This window comes from Macaca nemestrina, chromosome 13 (genome assembly GCF_043159975.1).
Source record: "Macaca nemestrina isolate mMacNem1 chromosome 13, mMacNem.hap1, whole genome shotgun sequence".
Lineage (NCBI taxonomy): Eukaryota > Metazoa > Chordata > Mammalia > Primates > Cercopithecidae > Macaca > Macaca nemestrina.
The window spans coordinates 96,327,317-96,347,555 of NC_092137.1; positions in this window are offsets into that span (position 1 = coordinate 96,327,317).

Here is a 20,239-nt window from a genome sequence, read left to right on the forward strand (position 1 = left end):
TGATAAACTGCTTAGTGTTCTGTTAATTCATCTCATAGAGTTACATCTGTATTTCGTGGATCTCTTTGCTAGCCTTATTTCTGTCGAATCTGAGAACAGATATTTCGGATCCCTTGGAAGACTATAGGGCCAAAGGAAATATGCTCCTATAACCTAGAGAAAGAAGTTTTCTGAGAAACTTCTTTGTATTCTGTGAAATCATCTCACAGAGTTACAGCTTTCCCCTCAAGAAGCCTTTCAACAAGACAGTTCTTGTGGAATTGGCAAAGTGACATTTGGAAGCCCTTAGAGGGCTATGGTGAAAAAGGAAATATCCTCAGATGAAATCTGGAAAGAAGCTTTCTGAGAAACTGCTTAGTGTTCTGTTAATTCATCTCACAGAGTTACATCTGTATTTCGTGGATCTCTTTGCTAGCCTTATTTCTGTGGAATCTGAGAACAGATATTTCGGATCGCTTGGAAGACCATAGGGCCAAAGGAAATATCCTCCAATAACAAAGAGAAAGAAGCTTTCTGAGAAACTTCTTTGTGTTCTGTGAAATCATCTCACAGAGTTACAGCTTTCCGCTCAAGAAGCCTTTCGCTAAGACAGTTCTTGTGGAATTGGCAAAGTGATATTTGGAAGCCCTTAGAGGGCTATGGTGAAAAAGGAAATATGCTCACATGAAATCTGGAAAGAAGCTTTCTGAGAAACTGCTTAGTGTTCTGTTAATTCATCTCACAGAGTTACATCTGTATTTCGTGGATCTCTTTGCTAGCCTTATATCTGTGGAATCTGAGAACAGATATTTCGGATCCCTTGGAAGACTATAGGGCCAAAGGATATATCCTCCGATAACAAAGAGAAAGAAGCTTTCTGAGAAACTTCTTTGTGTTCTGTGAAATCATCTCACAGAGTTACAGCTTTCCCCTCAAGAAGTCTTTCGCTAAGACAGTTCTTGTGGAATTGGCAAAATGATATTTGGAACGCCTAGAGGGCTATGGTGAAAAAGGAAATATCCTCACATGAAATCTGGAAAGAAGCTTTCTGAGAAACTGCTTAGTGTTCTGTTAATTCATCTCACAGAGTTACATCTGTATTTCGTGGATCTCTTTGCTAGCCTTATTTCTGTGGAATCTGAGAACAGATATTTCGGATCCCTTGGAAGACTATAGGGCCAAAGGAAATATCCTGCGATAACAAAGAGAAAGAAGCTTTCTGAGAAACTTCTTTGTGTTCTGTGAAATCATCTCACAGAGTCACAGCTTTCCCCTCAAGAAGGCTTTCTCTAAGACAGTTCTTGTGGAATTGGCAAAGTGACATTTGGAAGCCCATAGAGGACTATGGTGAAAAAGGAAATATCCTCACATGAAATCTGGAAAGAAGCTTTCTGAGAAACTGCTTAGTGTTCTGTTAATTCATCTCACAGAGTTACATCTGTATTTCGTGGATCTCTTTGCTAGCCTTATTTCTGTGGAATCTGAGAACAGATATTTCGGATCCCTTGGAAGACTATAGGGTCAAAGGAAATATCCTCCGATAACAAAGAGAAAGAAGCTTTCTGAGAAACTTCTTTGTGTTCTGTGAAATCATCTCACAGAGTTACAGCTCTCCCCTCAAAAAGGCGTTCTCTAAGACAGTTCTTGTGGAATTGGCAAAGTGATATTTGGAAGCCCATAGAGGGCAATGGTGAAAAAGGAAATATCCTCACATGAAATCTGGAAAGAAGCTTTCTGAGAAACTGCTTGGTGTTCTGTTAATTCATCTCACAGAGTTACATCTGTATTTCGTGGATCTCTTTGCTAGCCTTATTTCTGTGGAATCTGAGAACAGATATTTCGGATCCCTTGCAAGACTATAGGGCCAAAGGAAATATCCTCCGATAACAAAGAGAAAGAAGCTTTCTGAGAAACTTCTTTGTGTTCTGTGAAATCATCTCACAGAGTTACAGATTTCCCCTCAAGAAACCTTTCGCTAAGGCAGTTCTTGTGGAATTTGCAAAGTGATATTTTGAAGCCCATAGAAGGCTATGTTGAAAAAGGAAATATCCTTAGATGAAATCTGGAAAAAAGCTTTCTGAGAAACTGCTTAGTGTTTTGTTAATTCATCTCACAGAGTTACATCTGTATTTCGTGGATCTCTTTGCTAGCCTTATTTCTGTGGAATCTGAGAACAGATATTTCGGATCCCTTGGAAGACTATAGGGCCAAAGGAAATATCCTCCGATAACAAAGAGAAAGAAGCTTTCAAAGAAACTTCTTTGTGTTCTGTGAAATAATCTCACAGAGTTAAAGCTTTTCCCTCAAGAAGCCTTTCGCTAAGATAGTTCTTGTGGAATTGGCAAAGTGATATTTGGAAGCCCATAGAGGGCTACGGTGAAAAAGGAAATATCCTCACATGAAATCTGGAAAGAAGCTTTCTGAGAAACTGCTTAGTGTTCTGTTAATTCATCTCACAGAGTTACATCTGTATTTCGTGGATCTCTTTGCTAGCCTTATTTCTGTCGAATCTGAGAACAGATATTTCGGATCCCTTTGAAGACTATAGGGCCAAAGGAAATATCCTTCGATAACAAAGAGAAAGAAGCTTTCTGAGAAACTTCTTTGTGTTCTGTGAGATCATCTCACAGAGTTACAGCTTTCCCCTCAAGAAGCCTTTCAACAAGACAGTTCTTGTGGAATTGGCAGAGTGACATTTGGAAACCCTTAGAGGGCTATGTTGAAATAGGAAATATCCTCAGATAAAATCTGGAAAGAAGCTTTCTGAGAAACTGCTTAGTGTTCTGTTAATTCATCTCACAGAGTTACATCTGTATTTCGTGGATCTCTTTGCTAGCCTTATTTCTGTGGAATCTGAGAACAGATATTTCGGATCGCTTGGAAGACCATAGGGCCAAAGGAAATATCCTCCAATAACAAAGAGAAAGAAGCTTTCTGAGAAACTTCTTTGTGTTCTGTGAAATCATCTCACAGAGTTACAGCTTTCCCCTCAAGAAGCCTTTCGCTAAGACAGTTCTTGTGGAATTGGCAAAGTGATATTTGGAAGCCCATAGAGGGCTATGGTGAAAAAGGAAATATGCTCACATGAAATCTGGAAAGAAGCTTTCTGAGAAACTGCTTAGTGTTCTGTTAATTCATCTCACAGAGTTACATCTGTATTTCGTGGATCTCTTTGCTAGCCTTATATCTGTGGAATCTGAGAACAGATATTTCGGATCAATTGGAAGACTATAGGGCCAAATGATATATCCTCCGATAACAAAGAGAAAGAAGCTTTCTGAGAAACTTCTTTGTGTTCTGTGAAATCATCTCACAGAGTTACAGCTTTCGCCTCAAGAAGCCTTTCGGTAATACAGTTCTTGTGGAATTGGCAAAATGATATTTGGAACCCCTAGAGGGCTATGGTGAAAAAGGAAATATCCTGACATGAAATCTGGAAAGAAGCTTTCTGAGAAACTGCTTAGTGTTCTGTTAATTCATCTCACAGAGTTACATCTGTATTTCGTGGATCTCTTTGCTAGCCTTATTTCTGTGGAATCTGAGAACAGATATTTCGGATCCCTTGGAAGACTATAGGGCCAAAGGAAATATCCTCCGATAACAAAGAGAAAGAAGCTTTCTGAGAAACTTCTTTGTGTTCTGTGAAATCATCTCACAGAGTTACAGCTTTCCCCTCAAGAAGCCTTTCGCTAAGACAGTTCTTCTGGAATTGGCAAAGTGACATTTGGAAGCCCATAGAGGGCTATGGTGAAAAAGGAAATATCCTCACATGAAATCTGGAAAGAAGCTTTCTGATAAACTGCTTAGTGTTCTGTTAATTCATCTCATAGAGTTACATCTGTATTTCGTGGATCTCTTTGCTAGCCTTATTTCTGTCGAATCTGAGAACAGATATTTCGGATCCCTTGGAAGACTATAGGGCCAAAGGAAATATGCTCCTATAACCTAGAGAAAGAAGTTTTCTGAGAAACTTCTTTGTATTCTGTGAAATCATCTCACAGAGTTACAGCTTTCCCCTCAAGAAGCCTTTCAACAAGACAGTTCTTGTGGAATTGGCAAAATGATATTTGGAACCCCTAGAGGGCTATGGTGAAAAAGGAAATATCCTCACATGAAATCTGGAAAGAAGCTTTCTGAGAAACTGCTTAGTGTTCTGTTAATTCATCTCACAGAGTTATATCTGTATTTCGTGGATTTCTTTGCTAGCCTTATTTCTGTGGAATCTGAGAACAGATATTTCGGATCCCTGGGAAGACTATAGGGCCAAAGGAAATATCCTCCGATAACAAAGAGAAATAAGCTTTCTGAGAAACTTCTTTGTGTTCTGTGAAATCATCTCACAGAGTTACAGCTTTCCCCTCAAGAAGGCTTTCTCTAAGACAGTTCTTCTGGAATTGGCAAAGTGACATTTGGAAGCCCATAGAGGGCTATGGTGAAAAAAGAAATATCCTCACATGAAATCTGGAAAGAAGCTTTCTGAGAAACTGCTTAGTGTTCTGTTAATTCATCACATAGAGTTACATCTGTATTTCGTGGATCTCTTTGCTAGCCTTATTTCTGTGGAATCTGAGAACAGATATTTCGGATCCCTTGGAAGACTATAGGGCCAAAGGAAATATGCTCCTATAACCTAGAGAAAGAAGTTTTCTGAGAAACTTCTTTGTATTCTGTGAAATCATCTCACAGAGTTACAGCTTTCCCCTCAAGAAGCCTTTCAACAAGACAGTTCTTGTGGAATTGGCAAAGTGACATTTGGAAGCCCTTAGAGGGCTATGGTGAAAAAGGAAATATCCTCAGATGATATCTGGAAAGAAGCTTTCTGAGAAACTGCTTAGTGTTCTGTTAATTCATCTCACAGAGTTACATCTGTATTTCGTGGATCTCTTTGCTAGCCTTATTTCTTTGGAATCTGAGAACAGATATTTCGGATCAATTGGAAGACTATAGGGCCAAAGGAAATATCCTCCAATGACAAAGAGAAAGAAGCTTTCTGAGAAACTTCTTTGTGTTCTGTGAAATCATCTCACAGAGTTACAGCTTTCCCCTCAAGAAATCTTTCGCTAAGACAGTTCTTGTGGAATTGGCAAAATGATATTTGGAACACCTAGAGGGCTATGGTGAAAAAGGAAATATCCTCACATGAAATCTGGAAAGAAGCTTTCTGAGAAACTGCTTAGTGTTCTGTTAATTCATCTCACAGAGTTACATCTGTATTTCGTGGATCTCTTTGCTAGCCTTATTTCTGTGGAATCTGAGAACAGATATTTCGGATCCCTTGGAAGACTATAGGGCCAAAGGAAATATCCTCCGATAACAAAGAGAAAGAAGCTTTCTGAGAAACTTCTTTGTGTTCTGTGAAATCATCTCACAGAGTTACAGCTCTCCCCTCAAGAAGGCTTTCTCTAAGATAGTTCTTGTGGAATTGGCAAAGTGATATTTGGAAGCCCATAGAGGGCTATGGTGAAAAAGGAAATATCCTCACATGAAATCTGGAAAGAAGCTTTCTGAGAAACTGCTTGCTGTTCTGTTAATTCATCTCACAGAGTTACATCTGTATTTCGTGGATCCCTTTGCTAGCCTTATTTCTGTGGAATCTGAGAACAGATATTTCGGATCCCTTGGAAGACTATAGGGCCAAAGGAAATATCCTCCGATAACAAAGAGAAAGAAGCTTTCTGAGAAACTTCTTTGTGTTCTGTGAAATCATCTCACAGAGTTACAGCTTTCCCCTCAAGAAGCCTTTTGCTAAGGCAGTTCTTGTGGAATTGGCAAAGTGATATTTTGAAGCCCATAGAAGGCTATGTTGAAAAAGGAAATATCCTCAGATAAAATCTGGAAAGAAGCTTTCTGAGAAACTGCTTTGTGTTCTGTTAATTCATCTCACAGAGTTACATCTGTATTTCGTGGATCTCTTTGCTAGCCTTATTTCTGTGGAATCTGGGAACAGATATTTCGGATCCCTTGGAAGACTATAGGGCCAAAGGAAATATCCTCCGATAACAAAGAGAAAGAAGCTTTCAGAGAAACTTTTTTGTGTTCTGTGAAATAATCTCACAGAGTTACAGCTTTTCCCTCAAGAAGCCTTTCGCTAAGACAGTTCTTGTGGAATTGGCAAAGTGATATTTGGAAGCCCATAGAGGGCTACGGTGAAAAAGGAAATATCCTAACATGAAATCTGGAAAGAAGCTTTCTGAGAAACTGCTTAGTGTTCTGTTAATTCATCTCACAGAGTTACATCTGTATTTCGTGGATCTCTTTGCTAGCCTTATTTCTGTCGAATCTGAGAACAGATATTTCGGATCCCTTGGAAGACTATAGGGCCAAAGGAAATATGCTCCTATAACCAAGAGAAAGAAGTTTTCTGAGAAACTTCTTTGTATTCTGTTAAATCATCTCACAGAGTTACAGCTTTCCCCTCAAGAAGCCTTTCAACAAGACAGTTCTTGTGGAATTGGCAAAGTGACATTTGGAAGCCCTTAGAGGGCTATGGGGAAAAAGGAAATATCCTCAGATGAAATCTGGAAAGAAGCTTTCTGAGAAACTGCTTAGTGTTCTGTTAATTCATCTCACAGAGTTACATCTGTATTTCGTGGATCTCTTTGCTAGCCTTATATCTGTGGAATCTGAGAACAGATAATTCGGATCCCTTGGAAGTCTATAGGGCCAAAGGATATATCCTCCGATAACAAAGAGAAAGAAGCTTTCTGAGAAACTTCTTTGTGTTCTGTGAAATCATCTCACAGAGTTACAGCTTTCCCCTCAAGAAGTCTTTCGCTAAGACAGTTCTTGTGGAATTGGCAAAATGATATTTGGAACCCCTAGAGGGCTATGGTGAAAAAGGAAATATCCTCACATGAAAACTGGAAAGAAGCTTTCTGAGAAACTGCTTAGTGTTCTGCTAATTCATTTCACAGAGTTACATCTGTATTTCGTGGATCTCTTTGCTAGCCTTATTTCTGTGGAATCTGAGAACAGATATTTCGGATCCCTTGGAAGACTATAGGGCCAAAGGAAATGTGCTCCGATAACAAAGAGAAAGAAGCTTTCTGAGAAACTTCTTTGTGTTCTGTGAAATAATTTCACAGAGTTACAGCTTTCCCCTCAAGAAGCCTTTCGCTAAGACAGTTCTTGTGGAATTGGCAAAGTGATATTTGGAAGCCCATAGAGGGCTACGGTGAAAAAGGAAATATCCTCACATGAAATCTGGAAAGAAGCTTTCTGAGAAACTGCTTAGTGTTCTGTTAATTCATCTCACAGAGTTACATCTGTATTTCATGGATCTCTTTGCTAGCCTTATTTCTGTGGAATCTGAGAACAGATATTTCGGATCCCTTGGAAGACTATAGGGCCAAAGGAAATATCCTCGGATAACAAAGAGAAAGAAGCTTTCTGAGAAACTTCTTTGTGTTCTGTGAAATCATCTCACAGAGTTACAGCTTTCCCCTCAAGAAGGCTTTCTCTAAGACAGTTCTTGTGCAATTGGCAAAGTGACATTTGGAAGCCCATAGAGGGCTATGGTGAAAAAGGAAATATCCTCACATGAAATCTGGAAAGAAGCTTTCTGAGAAACTGCTTAGTGTTCTGTTAATTCATCTCACAGAGTTACATCTGTATTTCGTGGATCTCTTTGCTAGCCTTATTTCTGTGGAATCTGAGAACAGATATTTCCGATCCCTTGGAAGACTATAGGGTCAAAGGAAATATCCTCCGATAACAAAGAGAAAGAAGCTTTCTGAGAAACTTCTTTGTGTTCTGTGAAATCATCTCACAGAGTTACAGCTCTCCCCTCAAGAAGGCTTTCTCTAAGACAGTTCTTGTGGAATTGGCAAAGTGATATTTGGAAGCCCATAGAGGGCTATGGTGAAAAAGGAAATATCCTCACATGAAATCTGGAAAGAAGCTTTCTGAGAAACTGTTTGTTGTTCTGTTAATTCATCTCACAGAGTTACATCTGTATTTCGTGGATCTCCTTGCTAGCCTTATTTCTCTGGAATCTGAGAACAGATATTTCGGATCCCTTGGAAGACTATAGGGCCAAAGGAAATATCCTCCGATAACAAAGATAAAGAAGCTTTCTGACAAACTTCTTTGTGTTCTGTGAAATCATCTCACAGAGTTACAGCTTTCCCCTCAAGAAGCCTTTCGCTAAGGCAGTTCTTGTGGAATTGGCAAAGTGATATTTGGAATCCCGTAGAAGGCTATGTTGAAAAAGGAAATATCCTTAGATGAAATCTGGAAAGAAGCTTTCTGAGAAACTGCTTAGTGTTCTGTTAATTCATCTCAGAGAGTTACATCTGTATTTCGTGGATCTCTTTGCTAGCCTTATTTCTGTGGAATCTGAGAACAGATATTTCGGATCCCTTGGAAGACTATAGGGCCAAAGCAAATATCCTCCGATAACAAAGAGAAAGAAGCTTTCAGAGAAACTTCTTTGTGTTCTGTGAAATAATCTCACAGAGTTACAGCTTTTCTCTCAATAAGCCTTTCGCTAAGACAGTTCTTGTGGAATTGGCAAAGTGATATTTGGAAGCCCATAGAGGGCTACGGTGAAAAAGGAAATATCCTCACATGAAATCTGGAAAGAAGCTTTCTGAGAAACTGCTTAGTGTTCTGTTAATTCATCTCACAGAGTTACATCTGTATTTCGTGGATCTCTTTGCTAGTCTTATTTCTATCGAATCTGAGAACAGATATTTCGGATCCCTTGGAAGACTACAGAGCCAAAGGAAATATCCTCCGATAACAAAGAGAAAGAAGCTTTCTGAGAAACTTCTTTGTGTTCTGTGAAATCATCTCACAGAGTTACAGCATTCCCCTCAAGAAGCCTTTAAACAAGACAGTTCTTGTGGAATTGGCAAAGTGACATTTGGAAGCCCTTAGAGGGCTATGGTGAAAAAGGAAATATCCTCAGATGAAATCTGGAAAGAAGCTTTCTGAGAAACTGCTTAGTGTTCTGTTAATTCATCTCACAGAGTTACATCTGTATTTCGTGGATCTCTTTGCTAGCCTTATTTCTGTGGAATCTGAGAACAGATATTTCGGATCCCTTTGAAGACTATAGGGCCAAAGGAAATATCCTCCGATAACAAAGAGAAAGAAGCTTTCTGAGAAACTTCTTTGTGTTCTGTGAAATCATCTCACAGAGTTACAGCTTTCCCCTCAAGAAGGCTTTCTCTAAGACAGTTCTTGTGGAATTGGCAAAGTGACATTTGGAAGCCCATAGAGGGCTATGGTGAAAAAGGAAATATCCTCACATGAAATCTGGAAAGAAGCTTCCTGAGAAACTACTTAGTGTTCTGTTAATTCATCTCACAGAGTTACATCTGTATTTCGTGGATCTCTTTGCTAGCCTTATTTCTGTGGAATCTGAGAACAGATATTTCGGATCCCTTGGAAGACTATAGGGTCAAAGGAAATATCCTCCGATAACAAAGAGAAAGAAGCTTTCTGAGAAACTTCTTTGTGTTCTGTGAAATCATCTCACAGAGTTACAGCTCTCCCCTCAAGAAGGCTTTCTCTAAGGCAGTTCTTGTGGAATTCGCAAAGTGATATTTGGAAGCCCATAGAGGGCTATGGTGAAAAAGGAAATATCCTCACATGAAATCTGGAAAGAAGCTTTCTGAGAAACTGCTTGGTGTTCTGTTAATTCATCTCACTGAGTTACATCTGTATTTCGTGGAACTCTTTGCTAGCCTTATTTCTGTGGAATCTGAGAACAGATATTTCGGATCCCTTGGAAGACTATAGGGCCAAAGGAAATATCCTCCGATAACAAAGAGAAAGAAGCTTTCTGAGAAACTTCTTTGTGTTCTGTGAAATCATCTCACTGAGTTACAGCTTTCCCCTCAAGAAGCCTTTCTCTAATACAGTTCTTGTGGAATTGGCAAAGTGATATTTTGAAGCCCATAGAAGGCTATGTTGAAAAAGGAAATATCCTCAGATGAAATCTGGAAAGAAGCTTTCTGAGAAACTGCTTAGTGTTCTGTTAATTCATCTCACAGAGTTACATCTGTATTTCGTGGATCTCTTTGCTAGCCTTATTTCTGTGGAATCTGAGAACAGATATTTCGGATCCCTTGGAAGACTATAGGGCCAAAGGAAATATCCTCCTATAACAAAGAGAAAGAAGCTTTCAGAGAAACTTCTTTGTGTTCTGTGAAATAATCTCACAGAGTTACAGCTTTTCCCTCAAGAAGCCTTTCGCTAAGACAGTTCTTGTGGAATTGGCAAAGTGATATTTGGAAGCCCATAGAGGGCTACGGTGAAAAAGGAAATATCCTCAGATGAAATCTGGAAAGAAGCTTTCTGAGAAACTGCTTAGTGTTCTGTTAATTCATCTCACAGAGTTACATCTGTATTTCGTGGATCTCTTTGCTAGACTTATTTCTGTCGAATCTGAGAAAAGATATTTCGGATCCCTTGGAAGACTATAGGGCCAAAGGAAATATGCTCCTATAACCTAGAGAAAGAAGTTTTCTGAGAAACTTCTTTGTATTCTGTGAAATCATCTCACAGAGTTACAGCTTTCCCCTCAAGAAGCCTTTCAACAAGACAGCTCTTGTGGAATTGGCAAAGTGACATTTGGAAGCTCTTAGAGGGCTATGGTGAAAAAGGAAATATCCTCAGATGAAATCTGGAAAGAAGCTTTCTGAGAAACTGCTTAGTGTTCTTTTAATTCATCTCACGGAGTTACATCTGTATTTCGTGGAACTCTTTGCTACCCTTATTTCTGTGGAATCTGCGAACAGATATTTCGGATCGCTTGGAAGACCATAGGGCCAAAGGAAATATCCTCCAATAACAAAGAGAAAGAAGCTTTCTGAGAAACTTCTTTGTGTTCTGTGAAATCATCTCACAGAGTTACAGCTCTCCCCTCAAGAAGGCTTTCTCTAAGACAGTTCTTGTGGAATTGGCAAAGTGATATTTGGAAGCCCATAGAGGGCTATGGTGAAAAAGGAAATATCCTCACATGAAATCTGGAAAGAAGCTTTCTGAGAAACTGTTTGGTGTTCTGTTAATTCATCTCACAGAGTTACATCTGTATTTCGTGGATCTCCTTGCTAGCCTTATTTCTCTGGAATCTGAGAACAGATATTTCGGATCCCTTGGAAGACTATAGGGCCAAAGGAAATATCCTCCGATAACAAAGATAAAGAAGCTTTCTGACAAACTTCTTTGTGTTCTGTGAAATCATCTCACAGAGTTACAGCTTTCCCCTCAAGAAGCCTTTCAACAAGACAGTTCTTGTGGAATTGGCAAAGTGACATTTGGAAGCCCTTAGAGGGCTATGGTGAAAAAGGAAATATCCTCAGATGAAATCTGGAAAGAAGCTTTCTGAGAAACTGCTTAGTGTTCTGTTAATTCATCTCACAGAGTTACATCTGTATTTCGTGGATCCCTTTGCTAGCCTTATTTCTTTGGAATCTGAGAACAGATATTTCGGATCAATTGGAAGACTATAGGGCCAAAGGAAATATCCTCCAATGACAAAGAGAAAGAAGCTTTCTGAGAAACTTCTTTGTGTTCTGTGAAATCATCTCACAGAGTTACAGCTTTCCCCTCAAGAAGTCTTTCGCTAAGACAGTTCTTGTGGAATTGGCAAAATGATATTTGGAACACCTAGAGGGCTATGGTGAAAAAGGAAATATCCTCACATGAAATCTGGAAAGAAGCTTTCTGAGAAACTGCTTAGTGTTCTGTTAATTCATCTCACAGAGTTACATCTGTATTTCGTGGATCTCTTTGCTAGCCTTATTTCTGTGTAATCTGAGAACAGATATTTCGGATCCCTTGGAAGACTATAGGGCCAAAGGAAATATCCTCCGATAACAAAGAGAAAGAAGCTTTCTGAGAAACTTCTTTGTGTTCTGTGAAATCATCTCACAGAGTTACAGCTTTCCCCTCAAGAAGGCTTTCTCTAAGACAGTTCTTGTGGAATTGGCAAAGTGATATTTGGAAGCCCATAGAGGGCTATGGTGAAAAAGGAAATATCCTCACATGAAATCTGGAAAGAAGCTTTCTGAGAAACTGCTTGCTGTTCTGTTAATTCATCTCACAGAGTTACATCTGTATTTCGTGGATCCCTTTGCTAGCCTTATTTCTGTGGAATCTGAGAACAGATATTTCAGATCCCTTGGAAGACTATAGGGCCAAAGGAAATATCCTCCGATAACAAAGAGAAAGAAGCTTTCTGAGAAACTTCTTTGTGTTCTGTGAAATCATCTCACAGAGTTACAGCTTTCCCCTCAAGAAGCCTTTCTCTAATACAGTTCTTGTGGAATTGGCAAAGTGATATTTTGAAGCCCATAGAAGGCTATGTTGAAAAAGGAAATATCCTCAGATGAAATCTGGAAACAAGCTTTCTGAGAAACTGCTTAGTGTTCTGTTAATTCATCTCACAGAGTTACATCTGTATTTCGTGGATCTCTTTGCTAGCCTTATTTCTGTGGAATCTGAGAACAGATATTTCGGATCCCTTGGAAGACTATAGGGCCAAAGGAAATATCCTCCTATAACAAAGAGAAAGAAGCTTTCAGAGAAACTTCTTTGTGTTCTGTGAAATAATCTCACAGAGTTACAGCTTTTCCCTCAAGAAGCCTTTCGCTAAGACAGTTCTTGTGGAATTGGCAAAGTGATATTTGGAAGCCCATAGAGGGCTACAGTGAAAAAGGAAATATCCTCAGATGAAATCTGGAAAGAAGCTTTCTGAGAAACTGCTTAGTGTTCTGTTAATTCATCTCACAGAGTTACATCTGTATTTCGTGGATCTCTTTGCTAGACTTATTTCTGTCGAATCTGAGAACAGATATTTCGGATCCCTTGGAAGACTATAGGGCCAAAGGAAATATGCTCCTATAACCTAGAGAAAGAAGTTTTCTGAGAAACTTCTTTGTATTCTGTGAAATCATCTCACAGAGTTACAGCTTTCCCCTCAAGAAGCCTTTCAACAAGACAGTTCTTGTGGAATTGGCAAAGTGACATTTGGAAGCTCTTAGAGGGCTATGGTGAAAAAGGAAATATCCTCAGATGAAATCTGGAAAGAAGCTTTCTGAGAAACTGCTTAGTGTTCTTTTAATTCATCTCACGGAGTTACATCTGTATTTCGTGGAACTCTTTGCTACCCTTATTTCTGTGGAATCTGCGAACAGATATTTCGGATCGCTTGGAAGACCATAGGGCCAAAGGAAATATCCTGCAATAACAAAGAGAAAGAAGCTTTCTGAGAAACTTCTTTGTGTTCTGTGAAATCATCTCACAGAGTTACAGCTCTCCCCTCAAGAAGGCTTTCTCTAAGACAGTTCTTGTGGAATTGGCAAAGTGATATTTGGAAGCCCATAGAGGGCTATGGTGAAAAAGGAAATATCCTCACATGAAATCTGGAAAGAAGCTTTCTGAGAAACTGTTTGGTGTTCTGTTAATTCATCTCACAGAGTTACATCTGTATTTCGTGGATCTCCTTGCTAGCCTTATTTCTCTGGAATCTGAGAACAGATATTTCGGATCCCTTGGAAGACTATAGGGCCAAAGGAAATATCCTCCGATAACAAAGATAAAGAAGCTTTCTGACAAACTTCTTTGTGTTCTGTGAAATCATCTCACAGAGTTACAGCTTTCCCCTCAAGAAGCCTTTCGCTAAGGCAGTTCTTGTGGAATTGGCAAAGTGATATTTGGAATCCCGTAGAAGGCTATGTTGAAAAAGGAAATATCCTTAGATGAAATCTGGAAAGAAGCTTTCTGAGAAACTGCTTAGTGTTCTGTTAATTCATCTCACAGAGTTACATCTGTATTTCGTGGATCTCTTTGCTAGCCTTATTTCTGTGGAATCTGAGAACAGATATTTCGGATCCCTTGGAAGACTATAGGGCCAAAGCAAATATCCTCCGATAACAAAGAGAAAGAAGCTTTCAGAGAAACTTCTTTGTGTTCTGTGAAATAATCTCACAGAGTTACAGCTTTTCCCTCAAGAAGCCTTTCGCTAAGACAGTTCTTGTGGAATTGGCAAAGTGATATTTGGAAGCCCATAGAGGGCTACGGTGAAAAAGGAAATATCCTCACATGAAATCTGGAAAGAAGCTTTCTGAGAAACTGCTTAGTGTTCTGTTAATTCATCTCACAGAGTTACATCTGTATTTCGTGGATCTCTTTGCTAGTCTTATTTCTATCGAATCTGAGAACAGATATTTCGGATCCCTTGGAAGACTACAGAGCCAAAGGAAATATCCTCCGATAACAAAGAGAAAGAAGCTTTCTGAGAAACTTCTTTGTGTTCTGTGAAATCATCTCACAGAGTTACAGCTTTCCCCTCAAGAAGCCTTTCAACAAGACAGTTCTTGTGGAATTGGCAAAGTGACATTTGGAAGCCCTTAGAGGGCTATGGTGAAAAAGGAAATATCCTCAGATGAAATCTGGAAAGAAGCTTTCTGAGAAACTGCTTAGTGTTCTGTTAATTCATCTCACAGAGTTACATCTGTATTTCGTGGATCTCTTTGCTAGCCTTATTTCTGTGGAATCTGAGAACAGATATTTCGAATCCCTTTGAAGACTATAGGGCCAAAGGAAATATCCTCCGATAACAAAGAGAAAGAAGCTTTCTGAGAAACTTCTTTGTGTTCTGTGAAATCATCTCACAGAGTTACAGCTTTCCCCTCAAGAAGGCTTTCTCTAAGACAGTTCTTGTGGAATTGGCAAAGTGACATTTGGAAGCCCATAGAGGGCTATGGTGAAAAAGGAAATATCCTCACATGAAATCTGGAAAGAAGCTTCCTGAGAAACTACTTAGTGTTCTGTTAATTCATCTCACAGAGTTACATCTGTATTTCGTGGATCTCTTTGCTAGCCTTATTTCTGTGGAATCTGAGAACAGATATTTCGGATCCCTTGGAAGACTATAGGGTCAAAGGAAATATCCTCCGATAACAAAGAGAAAGAAGCTTTCTGAGAAACTTCTTTGTGTTCTGTGAAATCATCTCACAGAGTTACAGCTCTCCCCTCAAGAAGGCTTTTTCTAAGACAGTTCTTGTGGAATTCGCAAAGTGATATTTGGAAGCCCATAGAGGGCTATGGTGAAAAAGGAAATATCCTCACATGAAATCTGGAAAGAAGCTTTCTGAGAAACTGCTTGGTGTTCTGTTAATTCATCTCACTGAGTTACATCTGTATTTCGTGGAACTCTTTGCTAGCCTTATTTCTGTGGAATCTGAGAACAGATATTTCGGATCCCTTGGAAGACTATAGGGCCAAAGGAAATATCCTCCGATAACAAAGAGAAAGAAGCTTTCTGAGAAACTTCTTTGTGTTGTGTGAAATCATCTCACTGAGTTACAGCTTTCCCCTCAAGAAGCCTTTCTCTAATACAGTTCTTGTGGAATTGGCAAAGTGATATTTTGAAGCCCATAGAAGGCTATGTTGAAAAAGGAAATATCCTCAGATGAAATCTGGAAAGAAGCTTTCTGAGAAACTGCTTAGTGTTCTGTTAATTCATCTCACAGAGTTACATCTGTATTTCGTGGATCTCTTTGCTAGCCTTATTTCTGTGGAATCTGAGAACAGATATTTCGGATCCCTTGGAAGACTATAGGGCCAAAGGAAATATCCTCCGATAACAAAGAGAAAGAAGCTTTCTGAGAAACTTCTTTGTGTTCTGTGAAATCATCTCACAGAGTTACAGCTTTCCCCTCAAGAAGCCTTTCCTTAAGGCAGTTCTTGTGGAATTGGCAAAGTGATATTTGGAAGTACAGAGAGGGCTATTGTGAAAAAGGATATATCCTCAGATGAAATCTGGAAAGAAGCTTTCTGAGAAACTGCTTAGTGTTCTGTTAATTCATCTCACAGAGTTACATCTGTATTTCGTGTATCTCTTTGCTAGCCTTTTTTCTGTGGAATCTGAGAACAGATATTTCGGATCCCTTGGAAGACTATAGGGCCAAAGGAAATATCCTCCGATAACAAAGAGAAAGAAGCTTTCTGAGAAACTTCTTTGTGTTCTGTGAAATAATCTCACAGAGTTACAGCTTTTCCCTCAAGAAGCCTTTCGCTAAGACAGTTCTTGTGGAATTGGCAAAGTGATATTTGGAAGCCCATAGAGGGCTACGGTGAAAAAGGAAATATCCTCACATGAAATCTGGAAAGAAGCTTTCTGAGAAACTGCTTAGTGTTCTGTTAATTCATCTCACAGAGTTACATCTGTATTTCGTGGATCTCTTTGCTAGCCTTATTTCTGTGGAATCTGAGAACAGATATTTCGGATCCCTTGGAAGACTATAGGGTCAAAGGAAATATCCTCCGATAACAAAGAGAAAGAAGCTTTCTGAGAAACTTCTTTGTGTTCTGTGAAATCATCTCACAGAGTTACAGCTCTCCCCTCAAGAAGGCTTTCTCTAAGACAGTTCTTGTGGAATTGGCAAAGTGATATTTGGAAGCCCATAGAGGGCTATGGTGAAAAAGGAAATATCCTCACATGAAATCTGGAAAGAAGCTTTCTGAGAAACTGCTTGGTGTTCTGTTAATTCATCTCACAGAGTTACATCTGTATTTCGTGGATCTCTTTGCTAGCCTTATTTCTTTGGAATCTGAGAACAGATATTTCGGATCCCTTGGAAGACTATAGGGCCAAAGGAAATATCCTCCGATAACAAAGAGAAAGAAGCTTTCTGAGAAACTTCTTTGTGTTCTGTGAAATCATCTCACAAAGTTACAGCTCTCCCCTCAAGAAGGCTTTCTCTAAGACAGTTCTTGTGGAATTGGCAAAGTGATATTTGGAAGCCCATAGAGGGCTATGGTGAAAAAGGAAATATCCTCACATGAAATCTGGAAAGAAGCTTTCTGAGAAACTGCTTGGTGTTCTGTTAATTCATCTCACAGAGTTACATCTGTATTTCGTGGATCTCTTTGCTAGCCTTATTTCTCTGGAATCTGAGAACAGATATTTCGGATCCCTTGGAAGACTATAGGGCCAAAGAAATATCCTCCGATAACAAAGAGAAAGAAGCTTTCTGAGAAACTTCTTTGTGTTCTGTGAAATCATCTCACAGAGTTACAGCTTTCCCCTCAAGAAGCCTTTCCTTAAGGCAGTTCTTGTGGAATTGGCAAAGTGATATTTGGAAGTACAGAGAGGGCTATTGTGAAAAAGGATATATCCTCAGATGAAATCTGGAAAGAAGCTTTCTGAGAAACTGCTTAGTGTTCTGTTAATTCATCTCACAGAGTTACATCTGTATTTCGTGTATCTCTTTGCTAGCCTTTTTTCTGTGGAATCTGAGAACAGATATTTCGGATCCCTTGGAAGACTATAGGGCCAAAGGAAATATCCTCCGATAACAAAGAGAAAGAAGCTTTCTGAGAAACTTCTTTGTGTTCTGTGAAATAATCTCACAGAGTTACAGCTTTTCCCTCAAGAAGCCTTTCGCTAAGACAGTTCTTGTGGAATTGGCAAAGTGATATTTGGAAGCCCATAGAGGGCTACGGTGAAAAAGGAAATATCCTCACATGAAATCTGGAAAGAAGCTTTCTGAGAAACTGCTTAGTGTTCTGTTAATTCATCTCACAGAGTTACATCTGTATTTCGTGGATCTCTTTGCTAGCCTTATTTCTGTGGAATCTGAGAACAGATATTTCGGATCCCTTGGAAGACTATAGGGCCAAAGGAAATATCCTCCGATAACAAAGAGAAAGAAGCTTTCTGAGAAACTTCTTTGTGTTCTGTGAAATCATCTCACAAAGTTACAGCTCTCCCCTCAAGAAGGCTTTCTCTAAGACAGTTCTTGTGGAATTGGCAAAGTGATATTTGGAAGCCCATAGAGGGCTATGGTGAAAAAGGAAATATCCTCACATGAAATCTGGAAAGAAGCTTTCTGAGAAACTGCTTGGTGTTCTGTTAATTCATCTCACAGAGTTACATCTGTATTTCGTGGATCTCTTTGCTAGCCTTATTTCTCTGGAATCTGAGAACAGATATTTCGGATCCCTTGGAAGACTATAGGGCCAAAGGAAATATCCTCCGATAACAAAGAGAAAGAAGCTTTCTGAGAAACTTCTTTGTGTTCTGTGAAATCATCTCACAGAGTTACAGCTTTCCCCTCAAGAAGACTTTCGCTAAGGCAGTTCTTGTGGAATTGGCAAAGTGATATTTTGAAGCCCATAGAAGGCTATGTTGAAAAAGGAAATATCCACAGATAAAATCTGGAAAGAAGCTTTCTGAGAAACTGCTTTGTGTTCTGTTAATTCATCTCACAGAGTTACATCTGTATTTCGTGGATCTCTTTGCTAGCCTTATTTCTGTGGAATCTGAGAACAGATATTTCGGATCCCTTGGAAGACTATAGGGCCAAAGGAAATATCCTCCGATAACAAAGAGAAAGAAGCTTTCAGAGAAACTTTTTTGTGTTCTGTGAAATAATCTCACAGAGTTACAGCTTTTCCCTCAAGAAGCCTTTCGCTAAGACAGTTCTTGTGGAATTGGCAAAGTGATAATTGGAAGCCCATAGAGGGCTACGGTGAAAAAGGAAATATCCTCACATGAAATCTGGAAAGAAGCTTTCTGAGAAACTGCTTAGTGTTCTGTTAATTCATCTCACAGAGTTACATCTGTATTTCGTGGATCTCTTTGCTAGCCTTATTTCTGTGGAATCTGAGAACAGATATTTCGGATCCCTTGGAAGACTATAGGGCCAAAGGAAATATGCTCCTATAACCTAGAGAAAGAAGTTTTCTGAGAAACTTCTTTGTATTCTGTGAAATCATCTCACAGAGTTACAGCTTTCTCCTCAAGAAGCCTATCAACAAGACAGTTCTTGTGGAATTGGCAAAGTGACATTTGGAAGCCCTTAGAGGGCTATGGTGAAAAAGGAAATATCCTCAGATGAAATCTGGAAAGAAGCTTTCTGAGAAACTGCTTAGTGTTCTGTTAATTCATCTCACAGAGTTACATCTGTATTTCGTGGATCTCTTTGCTAGCCTTATTTCTGTGGAATCTGAGAACAGATAATTCGGATCCCTTGGAAGTCTATAGGGACAAAGGATATATCCTCCGATAACAAAGAGAAAGAAGCTTTCTGAGAAACTTCTTTGTGTTCTGTGAAATCATCTCACAGAGTTACAGCTTTCCCCTCAAGAAGTCTTTCGCTAAGACAGTTCTTGTGGAATTGGCAAAATGATATTTGGAACCCCTAGAGGGCTATGGTGAAAAAGGAAATATCCTCACATGAAAACTGGAAAGAAGCTTTCTGAGAAACTGCTTAGTGTTCTGTTAATTCATCTCACAGAGTTACATCTGTATTTCGTGGATCTCTTTGCTAGCCTTATTTCTGTGGAATCTGAGAACAGATATTTCGGATCCCTTGGAAGACTATAGGGCAAAAGGAAATGTGCTCCGATAACAAAGAGAAAGAAGCTTTCTGAGAAACTTCTTTGTGTTCTGTGAAATAATCTCACAGAGTTACAGCTTTTCCCTCAAGAAGCCTTTCGCTAAGACAGTTCTTGTGGAATTGGCAAAGTGATATTTGGAAGCCCATAGAGGGCTATGGTGAAAAAGGAAATATCCTCACATGAAATCTGGAAAGAAGCTTTCTGAGAAACTGCTTAGTGTTCTGTTAATTCATCTCACAGAGTTACATCTGTATTTCATGGATCTCTTTGCTAGCCTTATTTCTGTGGAATCTGAGAACAGATATTTCGGATCCCTTGGAAGACTATAGGGCCAAAGGAAATATCCTCCGATAACAAAGAGAAAGAAGCTTTCTGAGAAACTTCTTTGTGTTCTGTGAAATCATCTCACAGAGTTACAGCTTTCCCCTCAAGAAGGCTTTCTCTAAGACAGTTCTTGTGGAATTGGCAAAGTGACATTTGGAAGCCCATAGAGGGCTATGGTGAAAAAGGAAATATCCTCACATGAAATCTGGAAAGAAGCTTTCTGAGAAACTGCTTAGTGTTCTGTTAATTCATCTCACAGAGTTACATCTGTATTTCGTGGATCTCTTTGCTAGCCTTATTTCTGTGGAATCTGAGAACAGATATTTCGGATCCCTTGGAAGACTATAGGGTCAAAGGAAATATCCTCCGATAAAAAAGAGAAAGAAGCTTTCTGAGAAACTTCTTTGTGTTCTGTGAAATCATCTCACAGAGTTACAGCTCTCCCCTCAAGAAGGCTTTCTCTAAGACAGTTCTTGTGGAATTCGCAAAGTGATATTTGGAAGCCCATAGAGGGCTATGGTGAAAAAGGAAATATCCTCACATGAAATCTGGAAAGAAGCTTTCTGAGAAACTG